The sequence below is a fragment of the Protopterus annectens genome, chromosome 12.part0, assembly GCF_019279795.1.
Source record: "Protopterus annectens isolate FY-2018-M chromosome 12.part0, PAN1.0, whole genome shotgun sequence".
Classification (NCBI taxonomy): Eukaryota; Metazoa; Chordata; order Ceratodontiformes; family Protopteridae; genus Protopterus; species Protopterus annectens.
The window spans coordinates 1,529,628,526-1,529,654,390 of NC_056746.1; positions in this window are offsets into that span (position 1 = coordinate 1,529,628,526).

The following is a 25,865-nucleotide window of genomic DNA, read 5'->3' on the forward strand; positions in this document are numbered from 1 at the left end:
TTTACTTATATCGCTATTTGAAGCTTTTACTTTTATAAATTTTTATACTATGTATTGCATCTAGAGGTTCTTTTCCTGTTTGTAGCTTTAAGCATTTATATTTTGAGATTCAATTATTCAGTGAACTTTGTTATTTATATTTGATTGCTTGTTTTCTTTTTTATACTTGCTTGTTTTTAACCTCCCCCATGTTCTGATGAAGTTCCAAATTTTGGGGATGAAAGTGATTAACAGGGGACTGAATTTTATGTTTAATAAATTACTGTTTGGATTTTCAAACAACTGTACTTGTGATTGATTTTTGGTTGTTGCTTCCTGCTTCTACTGGCTGTCAGTGTTTTTTGTGGTTCTTTGTTTCATTCTACACAGTACTGAGCCATTTCTTGTGGTTTTTAGTAAGGCATGTCTTTTTGTAGTGGAGTGTATCAACATTCTATGCAGTTCTCATTCAGCCATCACAGTGAACGTTGCAGTATGGCATATGTGTACATGTGTACATGTGTATACCTACCATCATTAAATGCTCTGTGACAAGCATCAATATAATGTCATACTGATTACATAGGCACGTAAGTCTTGTTTCATCCAGATGTAATGCTGCTATATACACAAACATATCACAAGTTTTGATTCAATTGCAACCTTGTGGAATTCACTTTATGTGCAATTGTGTTGCTGTTCCCAAGGATTATTGAGGTGGTCACCAACACCATTGTGTGACTATCAACATTTGTGTCAGTAACTGTTTTGCATGAGCCACAACCAACTAATTTGTAATGTGTCCATATATGCTATCAGGCCACTCAAATACAGGTTTCCAATGAAAAACATGTAGACAAATATGCAATTAATGTCATTATGTGACATTGGTAGAGCTGTATGACTGTGTGAACAGTACCACTGTGTGGCATGTGGTGCATAACCAAAGTTGCATTTGGAGGTGTTGTCACAAATCATTTATTTAAATAAGTGTGAAATGTTAAGGGGAATACACAAGTAATTGCAGACTGTTTGTGGATGCTACCAGTCATACTCAACTGGAAAAATAGACAATCTGTAAGCTGACAGTTTGTCTCAATATGCACCCGTCCCCCGTCCCCCACTGGCCATCAGTCAATGGAAACATTACTCAGTTTATTTTCTGAGGAGAGCAGCTCATCTGTGCACTCTCTAAGGCTAAAAACACAGACTCAATGGGCCCTGCCAATATCCAGGTTACCTATACAATAACTTAAAACCTGATGTAGCAGACACAGTTGAATCCCTACTTAAACACAGCCTCCAGACAGCCTATGTTCTGGCAGAAGGGTGTACAGCAGCAGTCATCCATCTGAACAAGGGGGCACCATCACCTGATGCAGGGAATTATAGACCCATAATCCTGACTCCTCCTCTGTGAAGCAGAACAAAGACTCATCATGAACCTTATCCAAAAGGACATATGCAATCGCTTGACTGTGTTCCCAACCCATTTTTGATTTGTTAAGGCTACAGGATGTCTGTTAAAAAAGTTGAAGTTTTAAAGAAGGCCATCAAGTGCATGCATGAGGAAAAGACTGTTGTTCCACATAACTTGATCTGGCCACAGCATTTGACACAGATCCACACTCAGGTATCACAGAGAAACTGTCTCAAGTGGGCATAAACACATACATCATCAACTGGGTAGACAAATGGATCACAGTCAGGGCACATAATGTCAAAGTGTGTGAAGTTACCTCTAGAAATAGGCTGGTAAGAAAGGCCTTACCTCAAGTTTCAAAAGTCAAGACAGACACAGTCTTTGTCTGACCAGCTTTGCGGACAACTGCCAATTGTGGACAATCATTGAATCCAAGAATGGAAGAAAGTATTAACATGTATAAGTGTAATGCAAGCAAGACTGCTTTACTGTGGAAAATGTTTAATTGAAGCAAAGTTGAAATATAGCACTATTTTCATTAGTTTCATCACAATCAGATGTCTTATGTGTACACAACCAGGAATGTGGTAATAATAGCTGGGTGGGTAGAGGCCTGTCTGTAAATGAAAGTAGCTGACCCTTTTGTCATTGTCTTAATTTAAGCAGTCATTAATGTGGCTTTGCAGAGTTAGTGTGCATTTGTATAAACCAAGTTAGAAAATTTAGTGTGGACATTTTTTAATCACACTCAGGCATCTGTAGTGTACAGAGTCAATAAAGTTGCTCTAACTGATGGATGCAGAGACCTTCAGTGAATAAAAGAGTCTTACTCCTGCTGTGGTTTGATCACTGTTAAACAGTCACTGACAGGTGCAGTGTCACACAATATGCTGCATTTGTTGAAATGGGTGTAAAAGGATCATTGTTATGACATATACTTGGATGTGTATGTGTCTGTGTAATGGGAGTGTTGCAGTGTATTTAAGAGTAACAAGTTGGGCATAATTTCTTTCACTTTCAGCCACAGTCACACATGAGTGGCTTTCTGTCATGTGTGTGAAAACATCTGGCCACTGGCACAGTAGTGAAGTGAGTAGCATTACTATCTTACAGTGCTTGGCTCTCTGATTGAGTTTTACGGTTGAGTTCTTGGCTATGGTTCCTTCCATGTAAAGTCTGCAGGTCTTCCCTGTGTTTGTGTGGGTTTTATTATGACTTCACACCCCAAAGACATGCTGTGGGTGAATAGGCATTCTCCCAATTTGCCTATAGGAAAGCATTCATAATGTGCATATTTGAGTGTGCGCGCATGTGTGTGTGTGTGTGTGTGTGTGTGTGTGTGTGTGTGTGTGTGTGTGTGTGTGTGTGTGTGTGTGTGTGTGTGCTCATGCTCATGTGTGTGTATCTGCTTATGTGTAAGAAAAAATAATATCACTGTTTTTTTATCTGTGGGCACACAGAATATAAATGGATATATGCATAAGTCTACTTGGTAGCAGTAACCAAAATAACAGTTATGAAGTCAACATACTCAGAAATCTTCTTCTTCTTCTTCTTTCGGCGTTTCCTGGTTAGGTGTCACCACAGCGGATCACCTGTCCGCTCATGATAACATACTCAGAAATAAGATGCAATATATCACAGAACATCAAGACTTTCAGAGCAACTGGAGGTCTGGCAGTCAACCCAAGTTGTATAAATGGATTTTGATAAAGCTAGTAAATGCCTCTGCCCTGGACACGAACTAGTATAAAATTGAACCTGCTCAGAGGTGTTCAGAGAAGGTTGTTAAAGTTTGTAATGGGGCTAGGGTAGTGTGGTCATTATTTAGTTTTCATCACAATTAAACCTTGACAGAGTGTACAGAAGGTCGTTATAGCTTGCTTGGGGGATAGGGACAGTGTAGTCATTATTTCTTTAACTTTGCACAAACGTCAGAGGTGTTCACAGAAGATCACTACAGCCTTGTCTAGAGGCAGCAAACTGTCTGGAAGCAACAGATTGTAATGCATTGGCTTAGTCATTTTTTTTCACTTTCCTTATAATCAAACATCAGGCATGTAAATAGGCTTTACCTTTTAGGAGTAAGGGTTAGAGGGCTGCTGATGATGATGGTTAGGGGGTATGTCATGCTGCGCCCCCCACACCCACTGCTACTTAAATATATCAACTCCAAAATTGCACTTAGTGGAAAGTGCTATGATTTATGTTGTTTAAACCTAGTATATGCATGATATGTGTTTTCAGTGTTTTGAGTTTCAGTGTTTTGAGTTTTCAAGATTTTGAAGGAAGTTTTAGTGTTTTGGTTTCACTGTTTTGAGTTTCAGTGTTAAAAAGTGAATATATATATATATATATATATATATATATATATATATATATAGGGTTACCACCTGTCCCACTTTGCGAGGGACAGTCCCTCTTTGGGCAGCTGTGTCCTGCAAAAAAATTTAAAAAATGGCAAATGCCCTGAGATTTTAGGACAAAAATATTTCCTATATTTTATGTAATAGTTTCATAAAACAGTTATTCTGTATCTGAAACACCTAAATGTTATAAGAAACAGAATAAGTAGCTAATACAAGAATAAGCTTTTATTTAGGCAAAAAAAGTGAAGTTCTGTCATTTGTACTGGCCTTGAGTATGTTTCGGCCTACAAAATCTGACGCTTGTCCCAATAGATATATATCACTGTTCTGTTTGTTATTTCACTATATATATATTTCACTGTATTCTCTTCGTTCTTTCACTTAATCCCAGACAGATGACATAGGGTTACCCAGAAGGTGGTTTTCTTTTGATGGTAGGACTAAGGAGGTATGCTATGTATATGTATGAAAGCAGTAACTTAAATTACATGACTGTGGTAATTTGTGCCATCACTTTTATTCCAATCTAACAAAAGAGGGATGCACAAGGTTGTCTTTATATTTTTTGGAGGTTATGGATACAGGTACTATTCTGAGATATGATATATGTAGCCTCACAAGCATTTGTCTTCTCAGTTAACTGGAAATTATTGCTTTGTCAGATTGGAACATTAAACTTTGGACACACCTTATTTATTCCTTAAAAGAAAAAAATAATACTGAATTTCATTAATTAGTCTTGATTTTTGTTAAGATGATCATTAGATCAAAAGGGCTAAAAAAAAGCTCTGAAATGCACCTTAAAGCATCTAGAACCCTATAGCATTTGGGGTGTAGCAGCTTCCAGAACTCCTGACATAATGTGTTTATTTCACTTCAGTTCTTACAGCACAGCCTTGGCACATTAAGGTGTGTTGGAAGGATGCTGGAAAAAGATTTAGAGTATAATAAAGCGTGAAAAACCAAGGAAAAAAGTAATCTGGATAGTGTGGGGTGGGCAGAATGGTGTGAAAACAGGGAATTATTGGGATACATGAGTGGGGACAGAGGACAGCAGAGGGAGGTACCATGGAGACCTTATACTATAGTATGTTGTGTAGTCACTTGTTGTTTTGAAAAAAAATGTAGCTGTGAGGAATAGTCTACATCCATTACCTCCCCCATACACACATCCAAGTTTCTGTCTTTCAAGCACTCCCACTACTCTCATTTAAGCAACTGACAACTCTAAAGAATCTTCTTGTGAGATACACACTTAAACCAGAAAAGAACACAATTCAAAATGGCACAAAACCCTGCAATAATCCAAGATACAAAGCATTTACGAATGAATTGTACTGCTCCCGACATAACTATTTCACAGAACAAAAGTTTCACAAGTACAGGGCTTCTTTTCATACACTTCTAACAATGTGTAACAATGTGGTTTATCTAATCAAATGCAGGAAATGTCCAGAGATAAGTTATATAGGAAACACAGACCAGATAGAACTAGGATGAATGCCTTTAGACACACAGGTACATGCAGAATGACTGACAAGCCAGTGGCAGCATATTTTCTGCAGTCTGATCATTCTGTATTAGACATCTCAGTTATGGTTCAGTAAGAACACTTCTGTACACCTTGGAAAAGAGGCACATTGAAGATAAAGCTAATTCAGTTGCTCAGTCTAATAGTGGTTTGAACCTGGATATTGATTTTATGGGACACTACATTACTTAAGAAATTTTCCCTCTGAACAAGTAACAGTGTATAAAAGCTACAGTATTAGAAATAAAAATATTTACCTACATGCAAGGACAGCTCATTTACCACAAGAACACTTGATGTTAGAAACTTCAATATTCTCAGCACTCAAATGTAAGAGCTTTAGATTAAAAAAAAAAATCAGCAGTTCACTCTGCTGGCTAAAAGCATATTTCATAGAGTTTACTTCAATCAGATATACAGTGTTCCAAATGAGATAAAAATCAGCAAGAAAATGTGAATTGTATTGCTGAAAATAAATTAATCTTCAAGTTTTGGTGAGTACATATAGACGGCATTTTAAATGTAATGGACTAAGGTAGGTAAAAACTGAAAAAGAAGAGTGGGTGCATATGTCCCACAATAAAAAAGTGCCCATGCTTGGTGTGAATACTGGTGCCAGAACTAGAAAAAAAAGGCAGTGGAAACATTCCTGCCACTGGGTTAGGCCAGGTTCAGGGGGTGGGTGGCCTCCCTGTAGTAGAAAAAAGAAGTAGTCCTCAAAAAAACACAAAAACTGACAGGTCAAAAAAGAGATATACAGATGATAAAGAGGACTGCAGAGGATAAGAAAGAAATGATGTATTGTTACAATTAAGCAAGAAGCCCAGAATTTCCAGACACAGGATATTTAGAGTGATTAAGAGAGTAGTTAAAGGAAAGAAAAATACTTAGACAAGAAAACTGTCAAACACTACAAAGTAAAAATGATTCTCTCAATGCAGCAGATCGATGAAAAGTGGGAGAAACAGGCAAAACGCAGGTTCTGTAAAACAGAACTGGAAACAGTTGCACATCTCATTACTGGGTGTGATACATTCATGATTGAGAGTCTATATCCTGAAACGCACAATAATGGGGCAAGACTTTTGCACTGGGGATTGTGTAGACACTGCAATACAAAAGTAGCTGAGAAGCACTAGAAATAAGAATCACAAAGCATTGTAGAGAAAGATGATCACCTATTACCAATCCTTCAAAAATAGGTGCAAGAAAACCAGATATGGCAGTCCATGAAAAAAAGACAAAAGTTAACCCTGATCATTTAATAAGTTATACACCCAATTATTTGTTATACCCAGTGATTAAAGTGCCTTGTGTACAGAGAGACAAAAAATCATAAAATACTGGGATTTGTAAGCAGAAATGGGAGCAGTGTGGAAGAAGGATACCCAAATAGTTTCCATAGTAGTAGGAGCAACAATGCTAATAAAGAATTTACAATCATATGTAAACATTTTGCCAATACAAGTAACCCCATATGTACTGCAAAAGGAAGTAGTTCTGGGTACATAGTGAATGCTGAGAAGAACACTCCTGGCTAGTGTCAAAGGCTGAAGGAATACTACTTTCATGAACTCTAACCATACCCTGAATCTGTTCCTGTCATAGTATTAGAAACCCAAACTAAACGAGTAACAACCATACATACATAGAGTCAGTTATCCAAACTAATTAAGACCTAGGGTAGTTCAGATAATCAAACTGTTCGGATGATCAAACATACATCGAACCCTATAAAAAACTTCTAAAATCTTGTCTTTTATGGATGCAGAGAATACACTTTTCAACCATTCAGTGATTCCAGTGCACAATGAAGAATATTTTTCACACATGAGTGGGCTACAAACTCAAAAAACATGCACAAGTGAATATGTATAATGTTCACATATTCAGACTTTATGATTTTTCCTACTCAAAAACTTTGGAAGGCTGCATTCAGACAACTGACATTTTGGATAATTGACATTTGGATAATTGACTACTGTTTATTTATCTGTAGGTCAATCCATATATACATATATATATATATATATATATATATATATATATATACATATATATATATATATATATATATATATATATATATATATATACACACACCCACACACATGTATGTGTGTGCACATCTGCGCATTCTGTCTGGGCTCCCTACTGAAATGTAGGCACTCAAAATGCCAAGTGCTGGCACACAGAGAAAATGACAGAAGCTGCTGTTGAAGAGCATATCTTAAATATCACTCTTCCGTTTTAAACTAATTTTCTTGCAGGAGTTCAAACCCCACTGCACCACACCCCAGTGTGGGAGGCAAGACTCCCATGCACCCCAAATTTATGTAAACTAATTCTGAGATTGCCATACTTTGGAGAGAAGGGGAATATTCCAGGAAATGGCAATCTTGGACTTAGTACATATAAGTCTGTTTTTTTGGCAATCCAGTCTTCATATTTCACAATTCGCTTTAGTGGGTCCTGATATTTCAAAAGTAGGAGAATGATAAAAAATCATTTGCGCTTCAGTGAAAACAGAAAATGAATCTTCGGTACTTACGTATTATCACAACCACATTTTCGCGGTAATACCTCTCACTTCCCCGTGCGCAGATGTAAACATTGATGCTGCCGTTATGTCAATAAGTATGTTTTCCTTCACATTGAAAGGTTGGTTTAGGCAGGGGTATCATGGAAAATGGCACAGATCATGTTTTTGGTATACCTATGCTGTTTGCGCTCGCTGCTTCTTGATCGGTAATGCACTGATAAGCCGTCGGAATGTACTCACATGTCAGCACTGATAATGGTACCAGTAAAGAATAAAAGGATTAAGGCTTGTCACCGCATTCCCTGCCATCACCCTTATTATAAACTGTATGCTGCAAAGTTTGACAGTTTTTTGGGGGGTTTTTTGTCCTTTTTTTTTTTTTTTTTGTAGCTGTCAAGAAGTAGTAGACAAGTGGACAGCTGTCAACATGTGAGTCTATTACATTTAGCGGCTCACGGCTTGAGATATGGAATGTGTGTTACACATAACTGCTGTGGAAAATGTATTTCCAGTGACATGATGTCGGGGAAATGGCATAGCTTGAAACAAGCAGTCATTCCTTGCAAGTTATACTGTCTTTCCTACATAAACAATGATTTTTAATAAAGTTAACATTGTCAGTGTGATTCTGTATATACTTATAGTTAAATTGACACACCAGGAAGCAAGCGGTATTACCGCGAAAATGTGGTTGCAATAATACGTAAATACCAAATTTTCTAACATAAATTCAAGAGCAGCTAGTCATTTCTGTTTGCACTGATTAGAGATTTAAAGTTAATGAAAACCTTATCTTAGTTTTTGCAGCAAAAACACTGACAGCCATTTGCTACACAAAAATGAAGTATTCTTATATTGACCCAAACAGCACAAGCAACAGCAAACTTCTCTTCTCTTGAAACTCAAGTGTACTAAAAATACATCTGGCAGCCCATTAAACAAAAGGAGACCTGGTGGGATTCATAGACAAATAGTATATAACTGTCTAAGAATTCATGCAACAAATGTGTAATGCATTTGCTACCAGCCTGAGACAGCTCACTGACCGCAAGTGTCCCTTTTCAGGAACATCCCAGGAGTAATGTCATTTAAAGTGACTTAAAGAAGCACAGAAGACAAATATAGGTTAAGGGAATCACACACTGTACTAAAGGAGTGAGCTCATTAATAGCTCATAGTCTTACTTATCTTCACTAAGTGCCAGACAAACTGTTGTAAGCCAGATGCAGCTAATTTCTCATCTGCATGAATGCAAGAACAAGAAAATAAAACTCACAGATTTCATGATGTTTGATATATTCACAGCTAAATATGCACACGGTTTGCAATCAGCAAAACAAGGAAACCAAATATCATACACAGAGAGCATAGGTCACATGATAATGCTCCTGCTTACTAAAGTCAGCTCCTTCTTTTGCACCATATCTACTCCGGGTTGCAGGAATGAAGTATTTTCACACACACACACACACACACACACACACACACACACACACACACACACACACACACACATACAGATAGAACCATCAGTTATAACCTCTTAATATTGCTGGATGCATATCAAATGTTTGCTTGGTGTCAAATGAATGAACAAATATATAATGACCTAGAAGTGTATTCCAGCTCACTACTGTGAGAACCATACAATGCAACCTCAATGCCCTCCCAATCTCTTTGGCTAGGAGTCAGAAACAAATACCCAAATTCAGGAACAAATTTTAAATACTGTCTTATATACTTAAAAAGTTGTTGCATAGCAGGTTTTGCATAAGTAAGCATTTCCTGAAGAATACAAAGTTTAAAATTCAGATGTTTCTCATTATTTAGTCACTGCAATTTGCAATCCATAACACTTTACCAGAAAGTCAAAAATTTTACAAGGAACAGATCACAACACCTCTCAATTTCTTTACTCAAGAATTATGTACAAAGACAAAAATAATGGGAGCAACAAAAAGGGACAAATGTTAAATATTCATGCATGTACCTATTAACCATGTAAAACCCACTGGATAAAGTGTCCATTTTCAAGGGTGACCTAGGAGCACAATCCGGTTAAGTGACTTGCTCAAAGTCACAAGTAGGCAATGTGATGAAAGGATTCAAGCCCTGCACTTTTGACTACAGGAAATTTCTTGTTAACATCTCAGAGCCTTAAGTATCAGCCAGCTCTAAATCACTTAAAATGTTAACAAAACACTGTGGACATGCATTTTCTGAACAATAAATACTGTGAAACTGTAGGAAGCAGCTCATTGACTAATTCATCTCCACTAAGTAGCAGATAAACTGCTGTAGCTCAACACAGTCACTTCACACCCGTGTGCCTGCAAAAAAAAAAAAAATAAGCTAAGTTAAAATGCATTCATAATTAAAATAGTAACATTAAACTTGTTTCCTTCATGCTGTCCAGTTTAGTATTAGCCAAGCAATAAACATGTTATCAGCAGTCATCAAAACAAGGAAACCAAGGATTGTACCCAAAGAGCATGGCTCATATGATGATGCTCATGTTTACCACAACTGATCCCTTCCTTTACACCATAACTACTCTTGAATGCAGGATTGATTCTTTCCTTTACACCATAGCTACTCTTGGATGCAGGAAACAAATATTTATGCAAACACAAATGCAACCATCATTACAGCCCTTTGTGTGACTGTATACACTCAGATGCTTGGGTGATCAAATGAATGAAAAAATACATAAATAATGACCAAGAAGTGTATTTTGGCTCACTGTGAGAACAATGCAGTGCAATCCATTGCAGCCCTCCAAGCCCATCCAGTCTCTTACCTCAAGAACCATTGACTAAGGTTTAAAATCAAGAACAGATTTTAAATATTGGTCTTATATACTTTGAATGTTAGTAGTATTACAGGCTGTGTTAACAAGCATTTTCTGAAAGGTATGAAGCCTGGAAATCATGTTTGTCATTATTTAGTGATGACATTCCACAAAGCTTTTCCAGAAAGCCACACATTTTATAAAGAACAGACCACCAATATGAAGAAAAAAATCAGGCACAGTTGAGAACTATGCCTTCTCTACACATCTATATGCACACACATACACACACACACACACACACACACACACACACACACACACACACACACACGCACGCATGCACGCACGCACGCACACACACAAATGACCATCAATTACAGCCGCGTATATGACTGTATACCTCAAACATCAGCTTGGGATCAAATGAATGAATAAATTCAGAAATAACAGTCCAGAAATGTATCTTAGATCACTACTCTCAGAACCAGAAAATGTTACCCATTGCAGCTCCCCTATACCCTCTCAAATTTTTAGCAGTAAAATTAAAGATCAAGAATCAAAAATCAGGAACATATTTTAAATATGCATATATACTTTATATACTTTGAAAGTTGCTAGAAATAACAAGCTTTAAATTAGCAAGTATTTTCTAAAGGATACAAAATCTGAAGCCCACATGCCTGTCATTATTTATCCAGTACAATGCTCAACGATTTGCCAGAAAGCTACACATTTTTCAAAGATCAGACAAAAATATCTCTCAACTTCTTTACTCAAGAATTGTGGTCAAAGCCAAAAAATTGAGGGTGAGATTGATTACAATGGCATGTATTTATATTCCATCTAAAACTGCTATAATGAAGCTTAAGAAAATTCTGCGAGAAATAATCAGTTTTCAGAAGGGAATATCACTTATAAGTGGGGACTAGAATTTGATTTGTAACAACTGAAGATGGATCTGGGGGACCTAGAAAGGAAAATAAAACAAAAGAGGGTAGAATTTTGAAGAAATTTATAAAAATATTTTGTATGGAAAATGTGAATTCAGTAGTAAGAGCTCAGAGAGAACTTAAATATTATTTTCCAAGGTAGGAAAACGGGGCTAGGCTAGACAGAAATTAGATTTCACAGGAACATCTGCATTTAATTGAAAGTTTTGATATGCATCCAATAAATATTTCAGATCATGCACCAATAATAACTAAAATTAAAATGCAGGGTACTGAAATAAAAATGAGACACTGGTGCTTCCCCACTTATTTGTAAAACAGAGAGGAATTTAAAAAGGGAGTGGTGGAAATTATTCGGGAGTTATTAGGAAAGATAGAAATTTCTTCAGAAAATATAGTTAGGGAATAGGAGTAAAAGGAATTTAAAACAGTTTAGTAATAAAATAAAAGAGATATGGTTAAGCAGTAACATAAAGTATTTAGATGGCTTGACAAATGTTAAAATATTGCAGAATGGGGAAATTTCACAGAACAAGAACATATGCAACTGCAGAGTATTAAAGACAAAATAAGAGACTACCTGGATAATATGCATGAGTTTACAAAGGTCCAGAATACAAAAGCTTTTAGTACAAAGGCTCAGGAACAGAAAACAGAAAGGGTTGCTGTCAAGCTTAGGGAGCGTATAACAAGGAAAATAACCACAGATCCTGTAAAAGTATTAGAAATATTTCAGAAATTTTCTGAAACTCTGTATAAAGCAGATAAATGTGGAAATCAAGTAAAGAGTACAAATGAAAATGTTTATGGAAGAATTAAATATGCCAAGGTTAGAGGTAGATGAGGCTCAGTTATTAACAGTTAAGATAGGAGGAGATTAAATAAAAATGATGATGTATAATCAATCTACAAGACAGTCGCCAGAAATAAATGGTATTCCTGTTGAAGTCTAGAAGGTAGGTGGGAAGAACGTGATAAAGATCTGGAAAGTTTTGCTTAATAGTATTGTAAAGGAAGGAGAAACACCAACATCCTGGAAGAAAGCTATGGTGGCTATAATACCTAAAGATAGTAAAGACCCATCAGATTCAGCTTCATATAAACCCGTTTCAATTCTAAACTTTTATTATAAAGTGTTTATGTTTATAATGGCTAAAGAATGACAAGGGTGATTCCAAAATTAATAACTATAGGACAATGCAGTTTTGCAGAGAGAAGGCAAACATTTAACAACATTAATAGAACATTAATGATCCAGAGGGAGGCAGAATGTAACAAAATACCACTGTTGTTAGTGGGTCTTGAATCAGTGAAAGCATTTGACAGAGTAACTTGGGATTTTATGAGTAGGGCAATGGAAGCATTTGCTTTACCTGACACAATAAAAAGGGTGGTTAGGAGGATATATGAGGGATCGGAGGTGAAAATTAAAGTGAGGTGGTTCCCCTCTGATAAGTCTGAACACTGAAACCAGGCAATGGTGTCTTCTTTCTTCTTTGTTATTTGCATTATATTTAGAACCACTGGCAAAAAAATAAATAAATAAGGGACTTGGAAATTCATGAATATAATTAGTATGGTGATCAAGAAAAGTTGCTTTGTTTGCAGATGATGTTATTTTGTGCCTGATAAAACCAGAAAATGACATTTCAGTGTGGTGGAACATTCTGAGACAGTTTCAAGTCTTTTCAGAATACAAAATTACTGAAGATAAAACAAAGGCCACAGTTGTTAACTATGTACTCACACGTGAATTGGTTCAGCAATGGGGACATGATAAAATGAAGTCCTTAGAAGTGTGGATTAAAAAGGATTATGTTATGGCAGCTAAGGATTTATGGAAAGAGACTAAACAAAAGTTAATACAAAAACTGAGAAAATGGAAACTCTGTTTTTTGGATATAGATAGCAAGACACAAGCAGTGAAAATGTTTTAGTCCCTTCAGCTTTATATACAGGTCAGGCATATTTTATCAACCAGAGCAGAAGTTGTGGACAGCAATTAATAAAGAGTTGAAGTATTTTATATGGGAAGAGAAGAGTTCGATAATCAAGTGGGATAAGTTGACCCTTCCAACAGAACAAGGTGGTCTGGGATTACCTGATTTGAAGGGCTATTTCAGAGCTACACAGTTAGGGCTCCTATGCATAACACAAACAGAAAGCTATAATTCAAAGTGGAAAAAGATGATGACAAAATGGGGGGAAGCTCAAGAAATAAGGAAAGACTGGGATTTTGGGTGCAATTCTTAAGACAAATAACAATAACCATATAGAATGTTATATTTATAAACTAGCAGATAATATTCTAAGAACTAAGTCAGCACATGAATGGAGAAATGAGGTTCTACTAATAGGGATGACTGCAATTAGGGGTACAGAGAATAGGCAAGAGGGGGTTGGAATTTGCTTGAAAAATCTGGCAAAGACACCAAGGTACTTGGAACAAATAATTAGACAGGAAAAGGTAACAGAATGGAAAGAGGCCAATAATACATTTGGACAGTAGACTAGAGAGTGCCTTCCCTATCAAGGGTTGATATTGGAGTATAGGTTAAGGGAAAGAAATAGGAGGATCCCAAGTGAAGGATCAGCACTGGTAAAGTTTATATTAGAATCTAAAATAGAAGCTGTTGCTTAAAAAGGGGATAATTAGTAGAGCATATAAAATATTGCATGATAGCTATAGGAATCAATCAGAGGAGGCTAGAAAGGATTGGGAAGAGAGATTGAATAAGTAATTCAAGAAGAAACTATGGGAGGATATATGTATGGCTCTTAAATATGCAACGACATCTAGAAGATTTAGGATTTTTTTGCATGGAAGTGTTTGCATAGGGATTTTGCTTTATACCCCAGCAGGCAAAAAATAATTTTTCCTCAGGTAGATTATAAATGTTGGAGGTGTGAAAGGAAAGAAAGAGATAATTGTGAACATATATTTTGTGAGTATAATGAAGCAGAAGACTTTAAAAATTCCCTGCAGACTTCTCTGTCAGAAATAGTGGATGTGCAAATCAGTGCAACTAAGGAAATGAAAAAAATCATTTACTAGAAAATGGAAATCAAAATCTAAACCAACCACAATAGAATTAGTGAATATACCAACATAGATAAAGGAACTAGATATGGGATCTTTAGAAAAGAGTAGAAATAAATTACATAGAAAAAAATGGGAATTGTGGGAGCAATACATGCAGAATGATGTTCTGGAGGAGGAAGAGGAATGAGGTTTAAGGGAAGGCAGGAATTGAATGAGCATATAATATTTGACTGACAATGACTGTACAGAAGATTATATGTGATGTATAATGTTTGCAACTGAAAGTATGTCAATATGGTTTGTTTTCATTTATATAAATTTATGATTGCCTATGTTATAAGTGATAATTCTATAAAGATGTGTCTTATTTAAAAAAATGTGTTTTTGAACAACAAAAACTATGAAACTCTAAAGACTGGCATTATTGATGGACTATAATCCTCAGTGATTTATAAAAATAAAGTTAGTGGATTTCTCATAGTGAAATGCTGTCTATACTCAAGGGTACAAGGTTTGATTTTACCTATCTCAATGACTCTCAGCATATCTCTTAACCAGACACCACTCCTGTTTTGCTCCTTACCTGATTTACAAAGTAATTACACTATAAAATTGGCATGCCTGGCTTGAAGATTTACTATAATATTCACACTGTGAAACTGGGATGACTCACTTTTAGGTTTACTGTATGATTGTAATCCTTCATGATTTACCTGTTTTCCAGGGTCTTGGAAAGACAACATTGAGGTGAAAGACAATTCTGGTTCTATGGGTATGATTTGAGACTATAATGTACTGTACACAAACGCACTCATACACCAAGCCCAGTCCCCCTGCCATCTAAAAATGCATGTTAATCATGTTTCCAAAAACAAGAATGTGTTTTCTGTTATTCTGCTACATTTGCGCTAATGAAAGTGGATAAAAAAACAGCTGGTAATGGACTGATATGTAACTGAGCAAACCTGGATATTGCTGACTTATAATGTGGTAAAGGAGAGAGACTTTTTTTAATTTTTTACTGTCAGGGTCTGGGACACTTACCAGGGCAAACAGTTTCACAGGGGGGGCACATGTTCCTGTGAGCCCTGGTGTAGCACCACCATCTAAAATACACATATAAATATAGATAGACTGATATATATATATATATATATATATATATATATATATATATATATATATATATATATATTCAGCAAACCAAAAGGCAAAAATTTCACTCCTGATAAAAAATAACTCGTACAAAACAGTCACAGGAGAAACTGTGAAAAAGGCCAGCCAAATCTAAAAAGGAGTTCAAAAAGGACCTTACATTGAAATTGTAGGCTTCTATAGAAATCTTCAATGCCCTGGTAAGTGTAATTGCAATACAGAAATGATGGTCTATGTGGCCACCTAAATATCCTGTCAAACATTCTGTGTGGGTAAAACCACTAGGAGGCTAAGAGACAATATAGCTGAACACACCAGGGACATTAAAAACAAAAAGCCATCTAGTTCCATGTTTTTGCATACAACTGTATGTCAAAAATTTAAAACGATTTTGTTCTTTGTCATTGATAGTGTTTATAGAAATGATAGGGGTGGTGACCCAAATCTATATAGTGAAAACAAGGAAACTAAATGGCAATTGAGTTTGAATGCCAAAGTTCAACCGGGTATTAACGAACACATATCCATAGTTAGTGTGTTGAAACATAAAAGGAAAATTTGGTGGGGACACCACACTATACACACACATATATAAATATATATAAAAATATAAAATATATATAAAATAAATAATATATATATAATATATATATATATAATATATATAATATTTTTTTTCATATCTTTTATTATATATTATGCATTTTATAGTACATTATGTATGGAAAAACACATTTTAGGTTGTAGTGTTACACAGTTTGTTTTGTTAGGTTATTAAGTGTGTGTATGTATATATATATATATATATATATATATATATATATATATATATATATGGGTTCCCTTTAGAATCTCAAAAAACTGAAATACAGAAACCTGGTTTCTGAGGAAGTTCACTGGAAAATAAAAGTGGATGAAAGCGCTAAAACAACTGGTTGGTGTCTCATACTTGGCATTGCATTTGGACTGAATTCGTTGGTTTACTTTGTGAGTCCGTAGATTTTTTTATTTTTGTTGTGTTGAGTTTTTGGTTTTACATCTTACACATTGATCAAGTTGCTTGGATGGCTACAAAGAGGTGAATTTAAACAAAAGTTGAAAGTTAACAATCCACAGCTCTAGACCGTGGAATTTGTGCTCAATGGTTTACAGAGTCCATACAAAAAATAGGAAATACAGATAAATGTAGGTTTTATAACACAGAACACAAAACAGTTACACATCCTGCTGTTGATTGTATACTCATAACTAAATTCTGTATACAGAAAAAGTACAGTTGTGTACTCTTACCATAAATGTAGATGTTCGAGTGTGTTCACTGTTGCAGTCATGACTGTAGGGTTCTTCCTGCCAGCAGCAGCCCTCGTTCGGCCAGAATCCTAAAGTCTGGATTGGGCATCAGCTGAGGTCGCTTTTATCCTGATGTCAATGCGCCATGAAGTATAAAGACCTCAGCCGACGTCATTACCCCAGTTTTTCTTGCCCCAGATGTCAGGTGCCCAAAACCTCAGCAGCCAAAATACCTCATAACAGACAATACTCAAAGAAAAAACAAAAGAGGGGGTAGGAGGGAGGGTAACTCAGACTGCAACAGTGAAGACACTCAAACATCTACATTTATGGTAAGAGTACACAACTGTACTATGTCCTTCGTGGTTCACTGTTGCAGTCATGACTGTAGGGTTGAGTCCCAAAGCTAAGAAAGGATGGCTGGAGGACAAACAGAAGGAGCAGCCACAAAACTTTGCAAAACTGCAGAAGCAAAATTGGCCCTAGATTTAGACTAGAGAGGGAGGTTGTAATGCTTAGAAAAAGTATGCACAGAACTCCAAGTAGCAGCCTCTAAAATATCCTTGGTAGGAACCCCACAAAGAAAGGCTGCTGAAGTAGCAGTAGCCCGGGTAGAATGAGTCCTAATATTAACAGGAACAGGATTGCCATGAAAAGAGTAACCGAATTTGATGCAGTGGGCAATCCACTTAGAAATAGTTTGCTTAGTGATTGCTTTCCCTAGAACATTAGGAGCATAAGCGACAAACAATTGGTCAGATTTCCTGAATATCTTGGTCCTGTCCAGGTAAAAACGAAGCTGTCTGTGCACGTCCAAAGAGTGCAAAAGACTTTCTTTCTCACTTTGAGGATTAGGATAAAAAGTAGGCAAATGAATAGTCTGATTCAAGGCCACTGCCGAAACCACCTTAGGCATAAAGGTGGGATTAGTCCTTAGGGAAACCCTGTCCTGATGAAAAATAATGAAGGGTTCCACAGCCATGAGTGCTTGCAATTCTGAAATTCTTCTAGCAGAGGTTATAGCTAAAAGAAAAGCAGTCTTCCAAGACAAAAATTTTAAATCCGTGGAAGCTGCAGGTTCAAAAGGAGACAAGGTTATTTTTTCCAAAACATAGTTAAGATCCCAAGTGGGAACAGGTGCTCTTATAGGGGGCCGAACATTCTTAGCCCCTCTAAGAAATTGTTTAAGTAATGGATGAGAAAAAAATCGGAGGATCCATATTGTAATGTGCAGAAATAGCAGAAGCATGAAGCTTGATAGATGAAAAAGATAGGCCCGTATGTAACAACTCTGCCTGATACTTTAAAATCAGAGGAATGTTCAGAACAGTAGAATCACCACCTTGGACCTGATTCCAGGAGCAAAATCTTTTCCATTTACCTGCATAAGATTTCCTAGTGCTGGGCCATCTAGCTTCAAGGATTATATCCATTACCTGTTTGGAAAGAGTAGAGGTGTTTACAGACCCTGGATCAGCTAGGCAGCTAGATTCAGAGTTTTGACATGACTGTGCAGGATCCGACCGTCCTGTTGAGACAGTAGATGAGGGATTTGAGGCAGAATCCAGGGAGGCTCCTGAACTAGGTTCAGCAGAGTGGAATACCAGAATTGTCGAGGCCAATTGGGAGCCAGTAAAATCATTTGCGGTCTGTCCTGTTTTATCTTCAGAAGCACCCGAGGTAGAAGAGGAAAAGGAGGAAAAGCATATACTGAGAGGCATTTCCAACTGAATGAAAGGGCATCCACTTTCCATGCTAGTTTGTGGTAGGTCCTGGTGCAGAATGTTGGAAGTTGATGATTCTGAGGGGATGCAAAAAGATCTATGTCTGGACATCCCCATGCCTGTACTATCATCCTGAATATCTGAACATCCAACATCCATTCGTGTGGATCCGAAAGTGTACTGCTCAATGTGTCTGCCAGAGTGTTGTCTTTTCCTGGCAGGAATTGTGTCTGTAAGTGGACTCTGCAGGTCATTGCAGTGTACCACAGAGCCATGGCTAACCTGCACAGGGGGTAAGAGTGAGAGCCCCCCTGCTTGTTTATGTACCAGATCACTGTAGTGTTGCCTGTCTTTATCAACAAATGCCCTGGTAGAAGAAAGTCCCTGAAGGCTATCAGAGCATTCTGTAGTGAGCATCTCCGTCAAATTTATGTGCAGGTGAATTTGCTCCTTTGTCCAAACACCCTGAAGACATCTCCCATGCATGTGGGCTCCCCAGGCATAATCTGAAGCATCCGTTGTCAGAACTTGGTTGGTTGGTGGAGGACAAAAAGGCCTCCCCTTGTTCTGGAGACAGGCTTCGGCCCATCAAAGAAACTCTTGCTGTAGACAAGGCAAAATCATGATCACTGTTTCCAAACTGTGGTAATGCTGAGACCACACACTCTTGAGGTACCACTGTAGTTTCTTCATATGCAGTCTTGCATATGGTATTAGGAGAATGCAGGAAGCAATGTAACCTAAAGCCTGCAGAACCTTTCTTGCAGACAGCTGTTTCATTGAAGCCAGGTGTTGGAAAGAAAAAGCCAGTTGCGCTTTTTTGTCGGGTGTCAAGGAAGCCATCTGGGTTGTAGTACTCAGAAGAGCACCCAGGAAAGTAATCTGTTGTGTGGGCACCAGAGTTGACTTCTTTAGATTCACTGTGAATCCGAGGTACTGTAGAAGATGCTGCACAAAAGCTAGATGCTGAAGTAGAGTGTCTTTGCCGTCCACTTGAATAAGACAGTCGTCCAGATAAGGGTATATTTGAATCCCCTTCTGTCTGCAAAATGCCATTACTGGTGCCAGGCACTTTGTAAAGACCCTGGGCATAGTAGATAAGCCAAAGGGCAGCACAGAGAACTGGTAATGCTTCAAGCCCGCTTTGAATCTCAGATACCTTCTGCACTCTCGCCTTATAGGAATATGCAGGTAAGCTTCCTTTAAGTCCAGAGTCACCATCCAAGCGTTCTTGCCCAACTTAGGCAGCAGCTGCTGCAGAGTGAGCATCTTGAATTTTGGTACATCTAGGAAGGTGTTTAGTATGGAAAGGTCCAGGATTGGTCTCCACGAATTTTCCTTCCTGGGAACCAGGAAAAGTCTTGAATAAAAATCTTGCCCTATTTCTAAATTTGGTACCAATTCTATGGCCCTCATAGCTAAGAGGGACTGAACCTGCAGTTGTGCCTCTGCCCATTGATGATTTGGCAGATCTGGCCAACCGTTCGGTCTTGGCAAGGTGTGGAAATGAAATCTGTAACCTCTTGAGACTATGTCCAAAACCCATTTGTCCCGGGTTATGCATCCCCAATTTTGATAAAAAAGAGAAATCTTTCCTCCCAAAGGTGCTTCCAGGAGAGGAGCCCCTGGAACCAGAAAGGGAGAGTCATAAAGACTGTTTCCAGTAGGGTTGAGACTTATCTTCACCATCTTTGGGAGAGGAGGCAGGCCACTGCCTATTCCTAAAAAGAGTTTGTGCCTGTCCCCTACCTCTGGAACACCTGAATCTGCTTCTCTGAGGCCTGTCTGAGCTCGGAAAGGACCAAGGTTTAGCTGGCCAGTGCCTGCTAAATCTAGGAGGTTGCACCTGTAGAAAATCCTTAACCGTCTGCATAGATTTGGCTTTGTCCTCCATTTTCTTTAATACCTCTTCAGCTTTGGCCCCAAACAAAACACCGTGCTGCAAAGGGGCATCCAAAAGTTTGGCTTTAACCTGATCCGGCAAGCTTTGTTCCTTTAACCAAGCATGTCTTCTAATAACTGCGCCAGTTGTCGCAGCCCTACAAGAAGCTTCCAAAGAATCAAAACCACAATGCAGGGTATGTTTACCACTTGTTCAATAGCATGCAATAAATCCTGTAACTCCTTGTCATCTGCATCAATAGAAACAGCTGAAACCTTTTGTTTAAATACAGACAAAAGGTATTGCTGATACTTTAGCATATGAAATTGACAGTTCAAAGCTCTAATAGACAATGTAGCAGAAGTATAAACTTTTTTACTCCATCTTTCCAAAGCCCTGGACTCTCGGTCAGAGGGAATAGGATGTTTGGCAGAGGCCACCTTAATACCCTTAGGGCCCTGAGAAATTGTTTCCGGATCAGGTGAAAGATTCTTAAAAAGAAACTTGTGAGAATCTGGAACCCTATAATACCTATCTGGTTTAACCGGAGTAGGGGGAAAACAATCAGGAGAGAGGGAAGCTTCTGAAAAAACATCATCTACAATGTCCAATACAGGAGGAATAGCAGGAGGCTTATGCTGAGGGAGAAGAAGAAAATCCCTAAGCCTTTTCTTCGTTTCAGAGAATTCCTGCTCTTCCCAGTGAAAATGCTCCCTCATATCATGCAAAGTTTCACCAAAAGAATAATCCTCAGGAGGAGAGGCTGAAGGAAAGGAATCTTCAGCATCAGAATCCTCATAAGGAGGAAAGGAACAATCATGCTCAAGGGAAGAAGCAGAAGAAACAGAAATTTGGTCTGAAGAATCATAATCGGACTGTAATCTAGGCTTTTTGTCAGGAGGGGGATGAGAACCCCTGATCATAGATAACAAATCTTCAGCCATCCTAAGCATCTGCCTTTGAGGCCTAGGACCCTGATCAAAAGGAGTCTGTGCTTGCCATTTATTTTTAGCTGGAGCCGTAGTCATTGTCTTAGAATGCAAAACTGAATCCATATTTACATGAAGCTGTGAAGGCCTGAAAACTCCCTCAGAAGCCGGTACCTGCCTACCGGCTCCAGACCCAACTGAGGGAGTAGTATCCGAAAGTCCATTCCCTGGCAATTCTGAAGGTCCCATCAGCTCCACACCGGAGTTGGTACAGGCAGTTGGTTCAAAAGAGGTGGACGACAGGGGCTGCAAAGGCGCCTCACTGATGACCGACAAACCAGCAACTGGCAATAACTGAGTAATATCCTCTGCTTTGGACCTCGGTGGCCTGTCTTTATCTTTGCGCCTCTTACACACACCAGAAGCTGGAAAAGAATCCGAAGACATATTATAATTAAACCTTTTACCAAAATAGTAGAAGACAAAGTTGTACCTACGCCTGATAGTACGCTGATTAAATCTAGCACAAAACCCACAATTAGCAACGTCGTGGTCAGGCCCCAGGCAGGGAATACAATGAGTGAAAATCCCTATGAGGTATTTGTTTCCCACAAGAAATACAATTATTAACTTTTTCTGACATCTGACTGGAGCAAGAAAAAGACCTCCCCAATGGGGTACTTATCTTAAAAAACGAAAAATCCTGGAAGTAAATCCAAAAACAGACAGGAGTAGGCCGACCGGCATCAGCAAACTGCTCAGGGCACTGCGCAGCAAGAAAGACTGGGGTAATGGCGTCGGCTGAGGTCTTTATACTTCCTGGCACATTGACGTCAGGATAAAAGCGACCTCAGCTGACGCCCATACAGACTTTGGGATTCTGGCCGACCGAGGGCTGCTGCTGGCAGGAAGAACCCTACAGTCATGACTGCAACAGTGAACCACAAAGGACATCAATAATATGGCAAGAATGCTGCATTGGATGTTGTGCAAATACTACAACATACAGGCAGCTAAGAAGCACTGGAAACATGAACCACAAAGAATTATGGAAAATGAAAAAGATCTGATCACATGGGATCACCTGATATGAACAGGTAAGAAGGGAGAATCAAGAAAAACAGATAAAGCACTCAAACAAAAGGACAAATGTAACATTAACCATCAAAATATCTACAACTAGCAATTATAGTACCCTTCATAGTGAGAAAAATAAAGACATTAAATACCAGGATGTACAAACAGAAACTAGAGCAATATGACATAAAGTCATCCAGATAGTTCCAGTAGTAGTAATAGGAGGAATAGGGATAATAAAACAGATTTTCAAACATACTTAAATATGTTGCAGATACTGATTATGTCAAATGAATTCTTGTGCATCATTATGGGTGCTAAGAAGAGCACTTTTGGCAAATGTCAAAGACTGAACCAATACTAATTTTATGAACTTTAGTTGTACCCCGAGTTAGGAACATGGATCATATCTGTGAAAATATTAGAAACCCTAAGTATTTGGTTGCACCACCCTTTTTCACCCTTACCCCCCCCCCCCCGTATCACATCCTCATTGGTGAGGTTGGATCACAAAGCTGTCTCCTTCAAAAAAAAAAATCAATCTAGAAAAAAACAACTAAACCAGTAACAGACAAGAACTTTTCTAAAGCTAACTACATACTGTTAAGCAACAGATTGCCAAAATTCAAGCCTCCCCCAAACCCTGAGAACACAGCTGCCTGTGCAGAATAGTTCAAAGAAGACTTGTATAAGCATGTAAAAAGCTGCATTGAGTATGGAGTACCTATCAGAAGCAAACTCAGATCTAACACCAAAAACAACCCACACTGGTGGACTCCTAACTTTAAGAGGGTATATAACAAAAGAAAAAAGTCATGGCCAAATCAGAAAGAACAGCTCTCACGTTGACAAGAGCCCTCTGATTCAACTAAACAAGAAACTAAGAGGTCTAATAAGGTCCAACAAGGTAATTTATGAGGTCAGGATAGCCCCTCAGTTTAAGTACAATCACAAGACCTTCTTTAGCTATGCCAGGAACTCTAAAGGTAGCACACAGCAGTGGGCAGAACTGGTGGTAAATGGCATAACAGTCACTGACCAGGGCAAATCTTCTAGATGATAAATTTAGCTCTAACTTTGCTCCTCCCCCTCCCCCTTTAAAATCCCTTCTAGCATATCCTCTCCCCAGCTATCAACATAGAGCTGGTCCTGTCTGTACTCACTAAGGCCAAAACCATTGCTTCAATGGACCCCGATAATATTCCTGGCTGTCTCCTAAATAGCCTCAAACATGACCTAGCAAAACGACTAGAGGCATGGTTCAACTTCAGTCTTAAAACATGTTAGTTAGGTACTGAGTGAATCAAGGCCTCCAACAGTCATCCCTCTCTACAAGGGTAGACCATCAACTGACCCGGGGAACTACAGATCCATCAGTCTGACAAGCTTAGTATCCAAAGTCATGGAAGGAATTAGCATGGAAATAATCAGCAAGGACACTGGCAACCTACAGACATTGGAACTATCCCAGTTTGGCTTTATCAAGGGAAGGTCTTGCCTACTCATCCTGGTAGCCTTCTTTGAGAAGGTCACTAATGCTATGGATGCCTACCTTGATCTGACTGAGGCATTCAATCAGGTATTGTTGACAAACTCTCAGAACTAGGCTTAAATTCCTGCTTAATTCACTGGATTGATGGCTGCTTCACAGATAGGACTCAAGAAGTCAGGATTGGTGAGATGACTTCCACCAGCTGACCAGTCACCTGTGGAGTACCCCAGGGCTCTGTGTTGGGCTCACTCCTGTTTGGAATTTACATCTTAGAGTTCAAGGAAAATGTTGAAGACATCTGACTTAGCAAGTTCACAGATGACTGTAAATTAGGAGCTATCATACATTCCCTCATGACACAAACATCCTACAACAGGGTCTGACATGAACAAATGATTGGTGCCAGAGCCACGGATTAAGACTCAACTTGAAGAAATGCATTATAGTGCCCTTTGGGAACCCATCCATGCAAGCTAATTACTCATTGATAAAACACCCATAAGAGATGAGCTGGTAGCGAAGGATTTGGGAACATGTGTAGATAGTAATTTGCCCTCCAGCCAACATGCAGCCAGGATAATAAGAAAATCATCGTTAATGACTGCTAGACAAAGTACATACAACTTATCTCAAAATCATTGAAAGATATCTGGAATTCTTGTTCAACTGTCGTAAAATATGCAATGAATAAAAATGAAATACACAGTGAAAGTTAGAAACCTACCTCCAATGCATTGTCACTGCCTTTGAAACAAATCAGGGTGTCATTTTGCTTTACACTTATTTTTTAAATATTTGTGACTGCTTTAAATTTTATTTTGCCTATGTTGTATAGTTTGTCTAAACTGATGTAATTATTATCTCTGATGCAAGAAATTTGTTTTTGAGAATGTGCCACCCACAAATACAATTTTGGCTATCAAATCCACATTTAATTATGGCCTCTGGGTATGGGCAGGTGTATGTGAGTGTGTATATTTGTGCACGATCATCTGTGTGCGTTTGTGTGTGTGTGTGTGTGTGTGTGTGTGTGTGTGTAGGTGAGTGCATGTATGTGCATGTATATACACGTGCATGATTTCAGAAGTTTGATTTTAGCATGCATTTTTTTCTACAATTACAGTGATTTCTTTCTCTTTAGTTTTGGAGCTGGACTTCTTCCTATGGATAATGACTGATTTAAAATGAGTATGCACTTATGAAGAGCCAAATGTTCAGATTTTTGAGTAAAAATGAGCTTTCATTGAATAAATTTTTTCACACTCACTTTTAGAGATACTTGTTCTGTTCAGTCTTTCAATCACTCACTTTTTTGTTATCCACTAAATACAGTTCAGGTTCACAAGGAATTCAAAACCAATCCCACCACTCAGGGGCACAAGGTGAAGAAACTAGTTTTGAACAGGCTTTCAACCAATCACAGGATGAACACACCCACACAGTCACACCTTGTATGCACTCATATGGACAATTTGTAAGATCATAAATTTACATAAAGCATACCTTAGAGATGTGGGTGAAAACAAGCACACCTGGTGTTACTACATGTCAACACAAGGAGGATATCAGGAGGTACAAGGCCAAAAAGACATAACAACTGTATAACTAGAACTATAAGGCATTAAAGATAACCATATATCATTGTGCTGACACACAGTTATGATATCACTTTATCAAAAATTGAC